This window comes from Oncorhynchus masou, chromosome 18 (assembly GCF_036934945.1).
Source record: "Oncorhynchus masou masou isolate Uvic2021 chromosome 18, UVic_Omas_1.1, whole genome shotgun sequence".
NCBI lineage: Eukaryota > Metazoa > Chordata > Actinopteri > Salmoniformes > Salmonidae > Oncorhynchus > Oncorhynchus masou.
In genome coordinates, this window is record NC_088229.1 from 39131463 (window position 1) to 39148153 (window position 16691).

Consider the following 16691-nt stretch of genomic DNA (forward strand, 5'->3'; position numbering starts at 1 on the left):
CGTGAGGTCCCTGGCAATTCCCAGCCTTAGCGTTACTGTATGTGGTTGTTTGTGTACTGCACCCATACACCCATACATATGTAATTGAAGGACTGGAGCAGAGTCAGTACCATCGCCCCCACCATGGCCTGTTGATGGGAGACAGAATGAGGGGACAGCCCTGGGGGTCCCCTGGGTGTGCTGCCTGGGCGTGTTGGCCCAGCTGTCTCAGCCACTTGACCCCTGTGAGCATATGTGCTGTGGAGAGGCCGCTGTTGTTTGTGCACGCAGTGGGCCAACCGTGACAGAAGGAGGAGACTGCACAGGACAGGTGGGAAAGAAGGATCTTGAGATCTCAGAGAGGTGGAAGGGAGCTGAAGAATATGACTGAGAAAGTGATGAGAGAAATTTAGATCTGTGGTGTAAGACAGGAGAATTTGAGGATGTTGGTAAAGAAAGCCTGGGGAAGGGAGGCGCAAATATAGAGAGGGAGAAAGTAGTCTCAGATGTCCCATGCCTTGGAGCAACGTAAGGCAACGGCTCAAGATCTGGGGAGGATTTCTGCTTCTTTCAGACGTTTAAAAAAAAAAAAAAAAAAATCCTGGGAGGGTTCTCTTTTAGACAACAACAAATCACGAGTTTGGGTAGGCAGTGCTTCAAATGTGGGCAGGAATTGTGCTCATGTTTAGCAAAGGTCAACAAGCGGATACGGCAGTGACGTTACCGCCGATGTGCTTCCCATTTCCCACTCGTCCTCCATGTCTGAACTTACGCCAGAACCTCTACAGACGTGTAAGCTGGAGCATTGGTACATTGCCGCAAGCAACCCGTCTGTCTGAAGAGACTAGAGAAAGAAACAAAGGGTGGGGAAATAAGTAACAGATGGAGAAGGAGAGGCTTGATTAGCCTTGATCATGGCCTGGCAAATCTACTCCAGCACCTTATTGGCTTTTCCCCTCAAAGTCCCTTTCTATGGGACACGGTTCATTCAGGCTGGATGTTCCATACAACCCCTGGGGCTTGAGGAAAGAGGGAAGACGGAGCAAGGGAAATGGAGAACTAGCCAGTAACCTCTCCCTAAGTCCCTCTTCTCTTCCTCATCCCCCACCCCCTTCATCACACCTCCCTGGGCTGTGTGCTCTGGTCCAAGGGGATTTGAGTGTGGTGGTTGGTTGGTCGGGTGGGTGGGTGAGGAGCAGAAGCTATTGAGCAGCTCAGAGACAAGACAGCAGGTGGTGATCTCTGCTCGTGATCTGCACTACACTCAACTGACCAGATTGCCTCCAGGGAAAAGTCTCTTTCTGTTTGTTGAAAGCTCACTTTTGAGCTCAATCTTTACTATGCCATGAGACTAATGTAGAAGAACAGATGTGGTTGTATTTTCATCGTTCCTTACTGATCTATCCATCTGACCAATGGTTTATCTGTCTGTTTCTACCTCACCTACTTTTTTCCTCTTCTCTCATTTAGTCAAATGCCAGGATTTACCACTCACTCCATCTACCTAGCTGGTGTCGGTCTGTCTCGCTCTCTCTAGCTGGGGTCTTACATTCCGATCTAACATGTAAGGGTGTGTCCATACTGAGTAAATTAGAGATCTGTGTGGGCCCAGGCTGAGTAAATCCATGTTATTACAGATCAGATGAAGGAGGAATGTGAAGCCTCGTCTCCACACAATAACCCCGATGACTGTCATCACAATGAAGCCCTGTTGTTCTCTCTCTCTCTCAAATTATTTCTACTCACTCTTTCTTCCTCTCAAATGATCTGTTCTTTCTTTTCTCTCTCTCTCTCTCTGCCCCCGTCCGTCCGTCTTTCTAACCGACTTCAGTAATGACCAGAACACATCAGAACTTTGGAATGAGCCTCTTGTCACAGTGTCTGTGGTCAGCCTGTCCAGTAGACTGATCTGACTGGAGTGACCTGCCAATTCAGTACAGCTCAGACACCCATTTAGAGCTGACCTGCACCCAGACCGGCTTAGATGAACAAGTCTGAGAAGTCAGCCAAGAGTCACTGTGCACTGTTTTTTGTTGTTGTCTACAACAGATCGTGTTTTGTATGAAATTGTGCTGCATCAGGCACAGCACATGGATAATAAGTAAGTATCATAAAATTACATCTGACAGGAAAATGTAGTTCAGTAATACATGGCTCCAAGAGCTAAGAAGTGGTAGAGCTCTCTCGCTAAGTTGATGACACAGCAACATAAACCAACCACCTAATTGGTGTGTGCATGCGTTGGAAATGATGCTAGTTCATGAATATTTGCTTGTGAGCATATCTGCTAGTGTTTACTCACAAGTAAAACACAGATTGTATCCAGACTGGAGTTGAATCAGGAAAAAGCAGGCACTGCTACCCTCCCACTGGTGCATGAAGGGCAAATGTGTTTGTGTGGGGTTAAAGTTTAACTTTATGGGCGTTCTTCAGGGAACAAATGCAATTTAAAAAGTAATTACTGGGCCACTTCAGTGTCACCTTCCGTCTACCCCAGGATCTTACATCCCTTCTAATAATCTGAAGTTCTCTCATCTGAAACCCAAAAGGCACCCTATTTCCTATTTAGTGAACTACTTTTGACAAAGGGGCGGCAGGGTAGCCTAGTGGTTAGAGCATTGGACTAGTAACCGAAAGGTTGCAAGTTCAAATCCCTGAGCTGACAAGGTACAAAATCTGTCGTTTTGCCCCTGAACAGGCAGTTAACCCACTGTTCCCAGGCCGTCATTGAAAATAAGAATTTGTTCTTAACTGACTTGCCTAGTAAAATAAAGGTAAAAAAATACAATTAAAAAAAGACCCATAGGGCTTGAAAAATAGGTGTAGGGTTGTCAAGAATTGAAGGACCATGAATGTAATAAGAAATCTTAGGTGATTGTTTATGGCCGGTAGCAACCACTACAGAATGTACTGTCAGAACAAGGATGAGGCGGATGTCCAGGTTAAGGGGAGTTTAATGGAAGATGTTCACACATCACACACATCTGATCACTCATAGTTCAGATAACTGAGAATCATGTCCAGTGAGAACTGACAGTTCTGAAAGGAAAGCAGCGAAATAACTTAGGCTATAGCACTGCTATAATATGAATGAGATGGCTGTGTAAGCTAGCACAGGTAAGTGTATAAAACAGTAAGGGCTACACACTACAGTAGGCATAAGGCCTCGTCACATGGCAATAGACTGAACAACCTATTGGACTTGTACTCAGGCAAATGTGCTCAAATAAACATGACAGTAATGTTGAAATGTGTACATAATATAAATACAGTGAGCATGAGTGATTTATATATACAATAGAAAATAGCTGAGCACCCTAATTGAGAAATGCTAGTAGACGGCTAATCGCTAAAAAACTCATGCATTCCAATGCAGAAAGGTAACGGTAGTGCTAACGCTAGCGCGAGCTAACTAGCAGGCGCTACACAAGGTGTACACAATAGACCACAAAACGTAGCTCCACATAATATGACGCAGATCTCAAGGCACTTACGTTTAGATGCAAGCACAATTAAACATCGGACATACAGGGATTTAGTCAATGGAGGAACAGATCAGCAGGAGGGAAAACTGTGGAAATGCTCATCAGGATGGGGAAAGCATGTTTCTGACCACACAGTGTGCTGGGGTCATAGACTAACTGAAGTCCTGGGAATGAAGGCCACTGATAGGCTGAATGAGATGTGGTGATAAGTATTTGGCGTGACACTGACAAAAGTGGGGGTCCTCTGAATGGGACACTAAGCTGCCTGACGAGAACTAACCAGAAGAGATGGCTAGAATCAGCTGACTGAAGCTGGCTGTTTTAATTAATAGCCACCCCCAAATATGTTGACAGATTTGTAATCAACAACAAAGGGTAGCAAGGGCTGAGATGAATGACGTGAATACTTGTGTTCATCCAGATAGGCAGAAATGTAGACCAAACGGGTGACTGGTCCAACAGAAGGCCTGTCTTTTGGCGCACCCGGCCGCCCCGTCACAAATGTGCTGGAGGTCACCAGAACAGGTCGAGTGATACTGTGGGGGCCAGTGCAGGCTGTGAAGCAGTTCTGGAAGAGGGGAGCCAACAAGATGCGGTGGTGGATCCGGTGACGGCTGCCCCCCTTTGCCCAGGAACAGGCAACAGGAGTCCCTCAATAGTGAAGGCTTGTAAGACCCCCAGGGGAGGAGCAGGATTCATATTGACACCTGGCTTAGTGTCAGCTGATGACTGGAGACTGCAGGGCTACAGCGACAGAGCTCGATGAGGGTCTCGGGACTGGAGACCGCAGGGCTGCTGCAGCAGAGCCCGACGAGGACCCTGGGACTGGGTACTTGGAGCCATGAAGCAGCAACGGGCGGTGGCCCCTGGACAGGCTGGACCTAGGCAGAGGAACCAGGTGAGGGCCCTGGATCAGGAGGTCGGGCCGCAGCAGCAGAGCTCCTTGATGGTCTCAGCGCGGCAGACAGCAGAGGTTCGGCCGCAGGTCTCGACGAATCTATCAGGACTAAAGACCATAGGTCCGCAGCAGCAGAGTTCGATGAGGGTCTCCGGACTGCAGATGGCGAGGCCACCCCATTGCCACAGGAGAGGTCCCAGGGAAAGGAGTTTGGGTCGGATGGATCTCCACACCAGCGACGGACTGAGATCTCAGGACAATAGACGACCGGATCACCACGGCAGTGAAAGGAGATGGCTCTGGGACCGGAACTGAGATCAACTGGATCCCCACAGCAGCAACAGGCGAAGATATCAGGTGAAGAGACAGCTGCACAACTGAAAAGGTGGGGGTAAAAGACCCAAAGGTGGGAGAGAGCTGGACCCTGGGTTCAAGAGAAACTGACTGAGTGCCTAGAGCTGGGTAATAGACTGTGAGCTATGGGATGTTAGATTTATAAGGGCAGAAAGCTCTGGGCCTACTGGGATAGGAAAGCTTAGCAGAAAACTGAAGCCATTAGGCGATCAGGGAACTTAGGGCTAAGATACTCTGGGCCTACCGAGGCTATAGACTGAGGACCTAGTAGGGTAGAAGGTGAGGTGTCTTCTACGACAGGACTCTGAACACCTTGGTCGACTGGAGCACAGTGGTAGGGTGCTCTGCCAGGGTGAGCTCTGGTAGTTCCTCTGGCCTTGGAGAAAGCTGTAGCACAGCTGTGAGGGACTCCACAGCAGGGGTCGGATCCGAGACTGGGGCTAATTGTGAAGCTGATGTAGAACGGTGCTGCGTCTCAAGCATTTTCTGACGTCTGGCGTAAATGAGCTGGTCGCGCTGGCACCGCAGAACATCATTCTGGCACTTCTGGTGTAGTATCTGTTGCATGACGATGTCTGAGATGATGTCATCAACTTCTTGAGCAGCTTGGTTGCAGAGGTCCCTTTCTCCCCATCTAAGACGTATTTCAGTTGTAAGAGGAGAGGACTGGCTGAGACGGCCAAGTGACAACTGGGAGTGTCCATCAGGTAAGTACTAGCGACGGTGGTCGGGTGGACTGTGGGAACCTTTCATCTTCCAGACTGCTTCAATGAACTCCTCAATCTCGTCACACTGGCTGTGTAAACGCAGTGAGACCTCTCCGGTTGTCACTGAAGGTCCACGCTCAAGTCGATACTGATTCTGAGGATCTCAGGTCAAGGTTCGATGCTGATCCTGAGGATCTCAGGCCGAGGTTAGCCTGAGGTGGGAACCCGGTGAATCAGCAACCAATGAAAAGGCTGAGGTACTGTCCTCTTCTGCTGATCAGCCTGGGTGATGACTTGGACCGGTGAACTGTTGAAGGGGAAGAAGGCCACTTTAACTGCAGTATATCCTTTCTCAAGTGCTTAACTGCTCTCCCTTGTAGGAGTGGTATGCGGATGTGTGTGGTAGTCTATGCCTTGACTCGTAGCCATCGGCGTAATTGTCGAGATATTTTGGCAGGTGAGCTGGTCAGCGCGGACGGACCACATCATCTTGAGAATCTTCTCTGTTAACCGCCATCCTTGGGCTGTAGCAGTTACTAGATCTGGCTTGAAGGACCATGAAAAATAGGGGCAGGGTTGTAGAGAATCGATGGACCGTAAATGTAATAAGAAATCTTAGGTGCTTGCTTAAGGCCGGTAGCAACCACTACAGAATGTACTGTCAGAACATGGATGAGGCGGACGTCCAGGATAAGGGGAGTTTAATGGAAGAAGATGTTCACATCACACACACACATCTGACCGCTCATGGTTCAGATAACTGAGAAACAAGTGAAAACTGACATTAATTATGGTTCTGAAAGGAAAGCAGAGAAATAACTTAGGCTATTGCACTGCTATAATATGAATGACATGAGCTAGCACAGGTAAAGTATATACCTGGCTCCTGAGTGGCACAGCGGTCTAAGGCACTGCATCGCAGTGCGAGAGGCGTCACAGTCCCTGGTTCGTATCCAGGCTGTATCACAGCCGGCCGTGATTGGGAGTCCCATAGGGCGGCGCGTAATTGGCCCAGCGTCTTCCGAGTTTGGCAAAGGTAGGCCGTCATTGTTAATAAGAATTTGTTCCTAACTGACTTGCCTCATGAAATAAAATAACAGCAAGGACTATACACCACAGCAGACATAAGGCCTCGTCACATGGCAATAGACAAAACAACCTATTGGACTTGTACACATGAAACTCAGGCGAATGTGCTCAAATAAACATTACAGTAATGTTGAAATGTTAACATAATACATGAAATAAATACAATGAGCATGAGGGATTCAGTCCACAGGAGGAACAGATCAGCAGGGGGGAAACTGTGGAAATGCTCATCAGGATGGGGAAAGCATGTTTCTGACCACACAGCGTGCTGGGGTCATAGACTAACTGAAGTCCTGGGAATGAAGGCCACTGATAGGCTGAACGAGATGACCAATAAGCCACTAACAAAAGGTGAGGGTCCTCTGAATGGGACACTAAGCTGCCCGACTAGAACTAACAAGAAGGGATGGTTAGAATCAGCTGACTGATGCTGGCCATTTTTAACCGGGCTCTTGTCAAAACTAAGGCGTTACACACAATAGGGAATAGGGTACCTTTTGGAACTCATACCCCTGATAAGTGTATATAGTGTAAACAATACATTCTTTCACAGTAACGTTCTTGCTAAATCTTACTTGTTCGCTATAGAGTGACATCTTGCTTAGTTTCCTTTTGACACGCAAGTAGGTGTGTATGTACAAACACTCACTCACTCACTCACTGACACACACACACACACACACACACACACACACACACACACACACACACACACACACACACTAGTTATCCTGTGTAATTAGAAGCAGCAGTAGCCCCAGCTGCCTGCAGCCCTCAGAGTTATCAGTGATTCTCTAGCTAACGGCTCCTCCCCTCCTCGTTTGGTACAGCCAGCCTCAACAGCCCTAACTGTTTTTTGTGTGTTTTTTTTACATTTGTCATTTGCTCTTATCCAGAATGACTTAGAGTAAGATAGCTAGGTTGAGACAACCACATCACAGGCATACTAAGTACATTTTTCCCGAGTAAAGTAGCTATCAGCAAAGTCAGTGCTAGTAAGGGTGAAACAAGTCAAGTGCCGGTGTTACACAAAAATAGAAACGCAACATGCAACCATTTAAAAAATGTTACTGAGTTACAGTTCATATAAGGAAATCACCTCTGTTTGCAGAGAGTTGATCAGGCTGTTGATTGTTATCTGTGGAATGTTGTCCCACTCCTCTTCCATGGCTGTGCGAAATTGCTGGATATTGGCGGGAACTGAAACACACTGTCGATCCAGAGCATCCCAAACATGCTCAATGGGTGACGTCTGGTGAGTATGCAGGCCATGGAGGGGTGCTGTGGGATTATTTAAGATACTCTGTTTTTAACGCTGCAGCTCCCAGCCGTCACTGCCCGGCCCTGCTGCATACTGCTCCCATACAGCGTTGCAGATGGTCTGTCGGTCGGTCAGTCAGTCACTTAAGTAATTCCATCTCTGCAACATACACTCAGTGATTCTAACTTAAATAGCCTGTCTTTGTCCTCTGATCTACACAACCAGAGTCACCAAAGAGGCCCTTTCCTCAATGGTCTGCCCAGCCCAGCCCACCACCTCTCCTCTCCACCTCATCCATTGGTTTGACTCTGCATAGCCCCCTCTGCCTAAGGCCATAACCTTTTTTGGCCATTAGTGGCATCTTCGTATGACAACATACGGTACATCAACCAATGTGTGGCCCTGTGGTTCTGGTGAGTAGTTGGAGAAGATACTGTAAATGCAAAGCTGTTGAATAGCTCTTCTGCACTGTTGGAGGTTAGCAGGCCTTAGTTAGCATTCAGTCTCGGTCCTCAATCAGTACAGTTGTAGACGAGTCGACTGAAGGAGTGTAGCGTACTCTGCTCAAGCTCCTGCTCTTCATGTCGGTCTCCTCTTCCTCCATTGAATAATTTGTTCACTGTCCTCTGACTTGTGCACGTTATCCTGTACCCCTCTCTTCTTTGTTCCAGGTTGTTTGTGTTGAGATGCTTCAACTTTCCGTTTGTCCTTTGTCAACCGTGGTAGAAAATAATAATCCCAAACTGTCAGTCTCAAATCTGACACTATCATTCTGTATCTGTCTGTATGTAGCTTTTCTTTTTCCTCACTATCCACCTTTTTTTACCAGTGGTTCTACACTGGTTGCTCCGTGGTTGCTCTATGATTGATCCATGGTTATCACCACCGAGGCAGTTCAGTTCAGTAGTTTTGTTATCTCCACCTGATCTAGCCCTCTCTTCTTGATCTACCCCCGCTAACCCACTTTTCCATAATCGTGCTCACCAGAGACCATCTCCGAGGGGTAAAGCAACCCAGTTATCATGACACACATGGAAGAGCCATATGGGCAATTACATATTGCCCTCATATGATCATGCAGTGGTTCAGAGAGAGATGAGAGACGAGCATCGTGTTTTTACTCCCTGATTGCTTATCATATCACTGTTGCCTTATTCCTCTTCCACTAGAGTCGATCCACAAATGGATGTGTGGTTGACTTGACTGCATGTGTGTTTGTGTGTGTACGTGCTAACGTCTGTGTGTGTATGTGTGTGTGTGTGTGAATGTAGTGCACGTCTCTGGATGTTGGATTTGCATTAGTCTCATCTCATTTCTCCTCTGTGTGATAGTTCGGGACAAATCCTTAGGGGGTGTGGTCTCACGTGTGTAGGTCTCTTCATGCTGTATCTATTTCTCTCACCCTGGTTGAAATGTGAGGACATTTTCTGAGCCTGACCACTGGATCTAATTGGGCAATACAGGGCTCAAGTGGCATTGATATTACAGTTATGGTTGAGTTTTTTTAGGAAGCAATGTAGCTGGTGTGTGTGTGTTCATGCGCCGAGTGTAAGTGTGTGTGTGTGCCCACGCATGCATGTGTATATACGTGTGTATTTTACTCTTCGCAGGCATCATCCAAATAAAGGCATTGTAAAAACGCCAAGAAAATAACATCCTTGACTAGCAACAATTTTCTCTCTCTATCCATCCAATTATCTCTATCTGTACAGACCCTATAATGCAGGGCAATTTAGAGGGCTTGTAATTCTGCTGTCTTTTGTCATCTGATGGCACATCTGGATGTGCTTCTGATCCGAACCTGTGGTGGTTCAAAGCTTGGGGAGGGGAGAGAAAGGAACACATCTGTACCCCATCAGGACATGACCTTTGACCCTGCAGTAACTCTGCCGCTGTTGGGATGCTGCACCTCAATGACGAGAGAGGGGGCACTGTAGCTTTTTTGTTGTTGAGTCGTCTGACATTGCCTTTGTTTGAAAGAAGGCTGAAAAAGATGGTGGTAAGTGGCGTGCTATAGAAAAACCTGTTTTGGGCTAAATGACAGACCGTGAAAACAATTCCCAAGTACTTTACTTTGGTAGAGATCGAGGAGAGAGCGGGAGTGGCGCTTGGAGAGGGACATGGAGAGGGTAAAATTGTTTATCCTGCACAGAGGAGTAGATTGACAACTAGATGTCAAAATGCTTTCAAGGCTTTCGAGATGTTGCACCGTTATCCTGCAGCTGGATTCATTTGGTGATGCAGATCTTTTCATGTGTGAAATTGATAATGGATACAAAGCCAATGTTCTACCTACAACAACTTGTTCTGTAATGCGTTGGGTTACTCAAATGAACAAATACTCTAATGGAGAGATGTATACTGAACCAAAATGTAAATGCAACAATTTCAAAGATTTGAATGAGTTACAGTTGATATAAGGAAATCAGTTAATTGAAATTAATTAATTAGTCCCTAATCTATGGATTTCACATGACTGGGAATACAGATATGCATCTGTTGGTCACAGATTCTTTCAAAAACAAAAAAGGGAGGGACGTGGATCAGAAAACCAGTCAGTATCTGGTGTGACCACCATTTGCCTCATGCAGAGCGACACATCTCTTTCGTATAGAGTTGATCAGACTGTTGATTGTGGCCTGTGGAATGTTGTCCCACTCCTCTCCAATGGCTGTGCGAAGTTGCTGGATATTGCCAGGAACTGGAACACGCTGTCATGCACGTTGATCCAGAGCATCCCAAACATGCTCAATGGGTGACATGACTGGTGAGTATGCAGGCCATGGAAGAAGTGGGACATTTTCAGCTTCCAGGAATTGTGTACAGATCCTTACGACATGGGGCTGCGCTGTCATGATCGTCGTAAGAATGGGCCAAAGCGCAGCGTGGTGTGAATGCATAATTTTAATGGATGATGAAAAACACGAAGGAAGCTGAACAAACTAACAAAACAACAAACGAGACTGCTAATGAAACATAGTGCTAACATGCAACTAGACATAGACAATAACCCACAAATACCCAAAGAAGATGGCTGCCTAAATATGGTTCCCAATCAGAGACAATGATAAACACCTGCCTCTAATTGAGAACCAATCTAGGCAACCATAGACCTACATAAACACCTAGATGGAAACAACCCCATAAATCTACAAAACCCCTAGACAGTACAAACACCCTAGATGAGAAAAAAACACACATATCACCCTCGTCACACCCTGACCAAACCAAAATATATAAAGAAAACAAAGAATACTCAGGTCAGGGCGTGACATGCGCATTATCATGCTGAAACTTGAGGTAATGGTGGCAGATGAATGGCATGACAATGGAAATCAAATCACCATCGATAAAATGCAATTGTGTTTGTTGTCCATAGATTATGCCTGCCCATACCATAACCGCACCGTCACCATGTGGCACTCTGTTCACAAAGTTGACATCAGCAAACCGCTTGCCCACATGAGGCCATACATGTGGTCTGCGGTTGTGAGGCCGGTTGGACATACTGCCAATAAACGAAGTTGGAGAAATTCACATGAAATTCTCTGGCAACAGCACTGGTGGACATTCCTGCAGTCAGCATACCAATTGCACACTCCCTCAACTTGAGACATCTGTATCATGTGACAAAACTGCACATTTTAGAGTTGCCTTTCATTGTCCCCAGCACAAGGTGGACCTGTGTCATGCTGTTTAATCAGATTCTTGATATTCCACAACTGTCAGGTGGATGTATTGTCTTGGAAAAGGAGAAATGCTCACTAACAGGAATGTAAACAAATTTGTGCAAAGAATTTTCAAAAAATAAGCATTTTATGCATATAGAACATTTCAGGGATCTTTTATTTCAGCTCATGAAACCAACACTTTACATGTTGCGTTTATATTTTATTTCAGTTTAGTAGGTTAGTTGGCACTCGGCGACGACAACAAGAGATTATGTCCATAACACAATTACTGAAAAAGACAATTTGCAGAATAATATTTGTTCTTTCAAATGTCTGTTGGCTCAGCTGATGGATTCTATTTCGTTATAGTGAGCTTACATTAAACCAGGGGTGTCAAACATATAGACCGCTGGGGAACGAATTCAATGTACTTTTAAATGACTAAAACCAAATCACAACTGTGTAGTAATGATAATGGTCCTCCATACAGTTTCTTGACTGGCCAGCTGCTAATAATGACTGAAATTAAAGCTAGACAGTCAGGGAGATTGGGAAATAAAAAAAACAAAGGATTGAGGAGGATTATTTTGGCAATTTAGTTGGCGAGGAAATATCACCAATTTTCAGTGCCGCCCACCAGACCTCGTTGAAGACCGAATGTTCCCCCCGGGGCAAAATGAGTTTGATAACCCTGCATTAAACCATGTATCCTTTTTGAATAACTGATGCAGTTTAGGGCTTGCAGCACAATGTAAGTGCTTTGTTGATGTTATACAGTGACGTGCAGTGTGGTCGGTGGCTGGGTAGAAACTGGCTGTTATCAAAGCCAGATTTACTCACAAATAAACCTTGATGAAGCCCAAGTTTACCATACAACAGATGGCTCAGATGCAAGCGGCAAATTATGAACACGCCCAAATGTGCAGGGCTTACTCACACAACATGTTTAGGCAATACGCATGTGCAAAATATGAAAATTGGTCAATGGAACGAATGAATCTAGGAGAAACAGCGAGGCCTATGCTGACCCTGTCTGTCAACAGTGATTGGAGCCAGGGACGGCCATGCGTGTCAACGATTGGAATGAATGGATGGACGGGAAGGAAGGCCTTATGCTTTTCTTTAGGTTTTGATGCAGTTTTAGTACAATAAACACCAGAATCAATTTGCAACTGCGACCTGGCCAAGATAAAGCATAGTAATTTGACACATACAACAACAGAGTTACACATGGAATAAGCAAAACATAGTCAATAATACAGTAGAAAAAAAGAAAACAAGTCTATATACAGTGAGTGCAAATGAGGTAAGATAAGAAAATAAATAGGCCATGGTGGCGAAGTAATTACAATATAGCAATTAAATGTAAAATGTATTTTGTATTTGGCTCTTATAACATCTTCTTATGTTTTGTTGTTGACTATTAGAGTCAGCACTGCCTACCCTGCCTACATGTCACTGATATTGTTTTTTTCTTTCTTTCTCTCTCTCCATCTTTCCCTCCTTTTCACTGCCAACTCCTTGAAAGCCAGGCGGTGAGGTTGCCATGGCGACGTGGACTGGTGCATGCAGTGAGTTGCCGGGCGAGTTCCCCCGCCCCCTGCTGAGCCCAGCAGTATAGAGAGACCAACACAGCTCCGAGAGAGAGGCCACACGAGCACATCATCTCCAGACAGACATGGTGTTCAGGAGATGATGAGGGCTGAAACTGTGACATCAGTGCTGACAGTGAAATCTGTACAGACAGACAGAAGGAGAGAGATGGCAATGCGCCGAACAAGTTCCAATTTACACAATGCCGTTTCTCAGTCTGCTCAATTTCGGAGTTTGCTGCGGGGTTTCATTTTGTTACTCTGTTACTAATGACATTTATCAATCCTATTGGGAATATCTCAGGCCCACAGCGGTGTGTGTGTGCATGTATCTCACATTAATAAAATGTAATGGAGTCTTGCATATTTTGTTAATGTTCGCTGTTGATATGAAAAACTAAAACGTTTAAAATATATTTTTTTAGGATTCATGAGAAATATTTAAAGTTGTCCAAATAAATGTATAAATTGTTTATTTTTACAAATGTTAAATACATTCCAACATGTATTTAAAATGTATATATGAATGTCAAATGTTAAATGCATGTATTTTAGAATATATATTCACATGTTTATCAATGTTTTGTAAAATATATTCCAACGTTCATTTTTAGAAGTATTTGTAAGAAATATATTTAGAAATTAGAATGTACCAAGTCATATTGTAACAAAACGGTTTCTACCTTAACAATTAGACTTCAGTAGGATTTTTGGCATTACATGCGTTTACATCAGTCCCATTATGATTAGAGAACTACCACAGAACAATACAGATTAACTGGCATGAATTGTCATCACATGGGAGGCCAAAAAGTATTAAGCCATGCCCCTAACAAGCCACGCCTCCAAGTGTTCTAATAGGCTGCCACTGCTACAAAATGCAAAATGCAAAATGCAATTTGATTGTACATTGTGTATACCAAAGGCACAAACATACATTTAAAGGATACAAAAATGACAAACATTATGTGTCATGTGGTATGGCTGTGTCTTCTATGTGCATATGACAAATAAACAAACAAACTTGACAAAAGCATTGCAACCAATGTCCGACTGGCAGAACTTAACGTGTGCTGGGTTGTTCCACGAAATCAGTGCCTGAAATGCCCCTTAATATAGACCACATGGATAATTCAATACATCAGATTTAATATGAGTAAAGACTTGCTAAAGTGCTACAATTCAGCATCTTGACATGTCCCTCTGCGCCTCCTCTGTGATGTCTAAGAAGATTTTAATCCAATAACCCCCCAAAAAACGTTTTCACCATCATTGTAAAGCCCTAGTTATTTTGTTGCTTTGACAAAGTTACATCTCAAGATTATTATTTCATGTGATGAGTGATTCATTTACGTCTGCCCCTCATTTTATGGTAAAAATAATTGAAAGTACTACTTAAGTAGTTTTTTGGGGTATCTGTACTTTACTATTTATGTTCTTGCCAACTTTTACTTTTACTTCACCACATTCCTAAAGAAAATGATCCACCCAAAAGTACTCATGACATTTTGACAGGAAAATGGTCCAATTCACACACTTATCAAGAGATCATCCCTGGTCATCCCTATTGCCTCTGATCTGGCGGACTGACTAAACACAAATGCTTTGTTTGTAAATGATGTCTGAGTGTTGGACTGTGCCCCTGACTATCCATAAATAAATAAAAACAAGAAAATGGTGCCGTCTGGTTTGCTTAATATAAGGAATTTGAAATGAGTTATACTTTTACTTTTGAAGTATATTTTAGCAATTCCATTTACTTTTGATAATATTGATATACACTGCTCAAAAAAATAAAGGGAACACTAAAATAACACATCCTAGATCTGAATGAATGAAATGTTCTTATTAAATACTCTTTTTCTTTAGATAGTTGAATGTGCTGACAACAAAATCACACAAAAAGTATCAATGGAAATCAAATGTATCAACTCATGGAGGTCTGGATTTGGAGTCACACTCAAAATTAAAGTGGAAAACCACACAACAGGCTAATCCAACTTTGATGTAATGTCCTTAAAACAAGTCAAAATGAGGCTCAGTAGTGTGTGTGGCCTCCACGTGCCTGTATGACCTCCCTACAATGCCTGGGCATGCTCCTGATGAGGTGGCGGATGGTCTCCTGAGGGATCTCCTTCCAGACCTGGACTAAAGCATCCGCCAACTCCTGGACAGTCTGTGGTGCAACGTGGCGTTGGTGGATGAAGCGAGACATGATGTCCCAGATGTGCTCAATTGGATTCAGGTCTGGGGAACGGGCGGGCCAGTCCATAGCATCAATGCCTTCTTCTTGCAGGAACTGCTGACACACTCCAGCCACATGAGGTCTAGCATTGTCTTGCATTAGGAGGAACCCAGGGCCAACCGCATCAGCATATGGTCTCACAAGGGGTCTGAGGATCTCATCTCGGTACCTAATGGCAGTCAGGCTACCTCTGGCGAGCACATGGAGGGCTGTGCGGCCCCCCAAAGAAATGCCACCCCACACCATGACTGACCCTCCGCCAAACCGGTCATGCTGGAGGATGTTGCAGGCAGCAGAACGTTCTCCACGGCATCTCCAGACTCCGTCACGTCTGTCACGTGCTCAGTGTGAACCTGCTTTCATCTGTGAAGAGCACAGGGCGCCAGTGGAGAATTTGCCAATTTTGGTGTTCTCTGGCAAATGCCAAACGTCCTGCCCACCTGTGGACGTCGGGCCCTCATACCACCCTCATGGGGTCTGTTTCTGACCGTTTGAGCAGACACATGCACATTTGAGGTCATTTTGCAGGGCTCTGGCAGTGGTCCTTCTTGCACATTGGTGGAGGTAGCGGTCCTGCTTCTGGGTTGTTGCCCTCCTATGGCCTCCTCCACGTCTTCTGATGTACTGGCCTGTCTCCTGGTAGTGCCTCCATGCTCTGGACACAACGCTGACAGACACAGCAAACCTTCTTGTCCCAGCTCGCATTGATGTCCCATCCTGGATGAGCTGCACTACCTGAGCCACTTGTGTAGGTTGTAGACTCCGTCTCATGCTACCACTAGAGTGAAAGCATCGCCAGCATTCAAAAGTGACCAAAACATCAGCCAGGAAGCATAGGAACTGAGAAGTGGTCTGTGGTCACCACCTGCAGAACCACTCCTTTATTGGGGGTGTCTTGCTAATTGCCTATAATTTCCACATGTTGTCTATTCCATTTGCACAACAGCATGTGAAATTTATTGTCAATCAGTGTTGCTTCCTTAGTGGACAGTTTGATTTCACAGAAGTGTGATTGACTTGGAGTTACATTGTGTTGTTTAAGTGTTCCCTTTATTTTTTTGAGCAGTGTATTTAAAACCAAATACTTTTAGACTTTTACTCAAGTAGTATTTTACTGGGTGCTCTTACTTGAGTCATTTTCTGTTAAGGTGTCTTTACTTTTACTCAAGTATGAGTACTTTTTGGTCAACCCTGTTGTGTGAACTGAACTCTCGTATTAATATGCTGAAACTATTACTTTTTAAGTATTTATTTCAAAAGAAACATTGAACATCTACTAGTCAAATCATAGTGTAAAAGCAGGTGAGCTGGTTCTACCTTTTTTGACAATTTTCTGGTGTTTTGTAATGAAAAAGCTGAGAGGGTCAAGCACAACATGTTAACCTTGTTACCCATAAATAGACAGGCTAG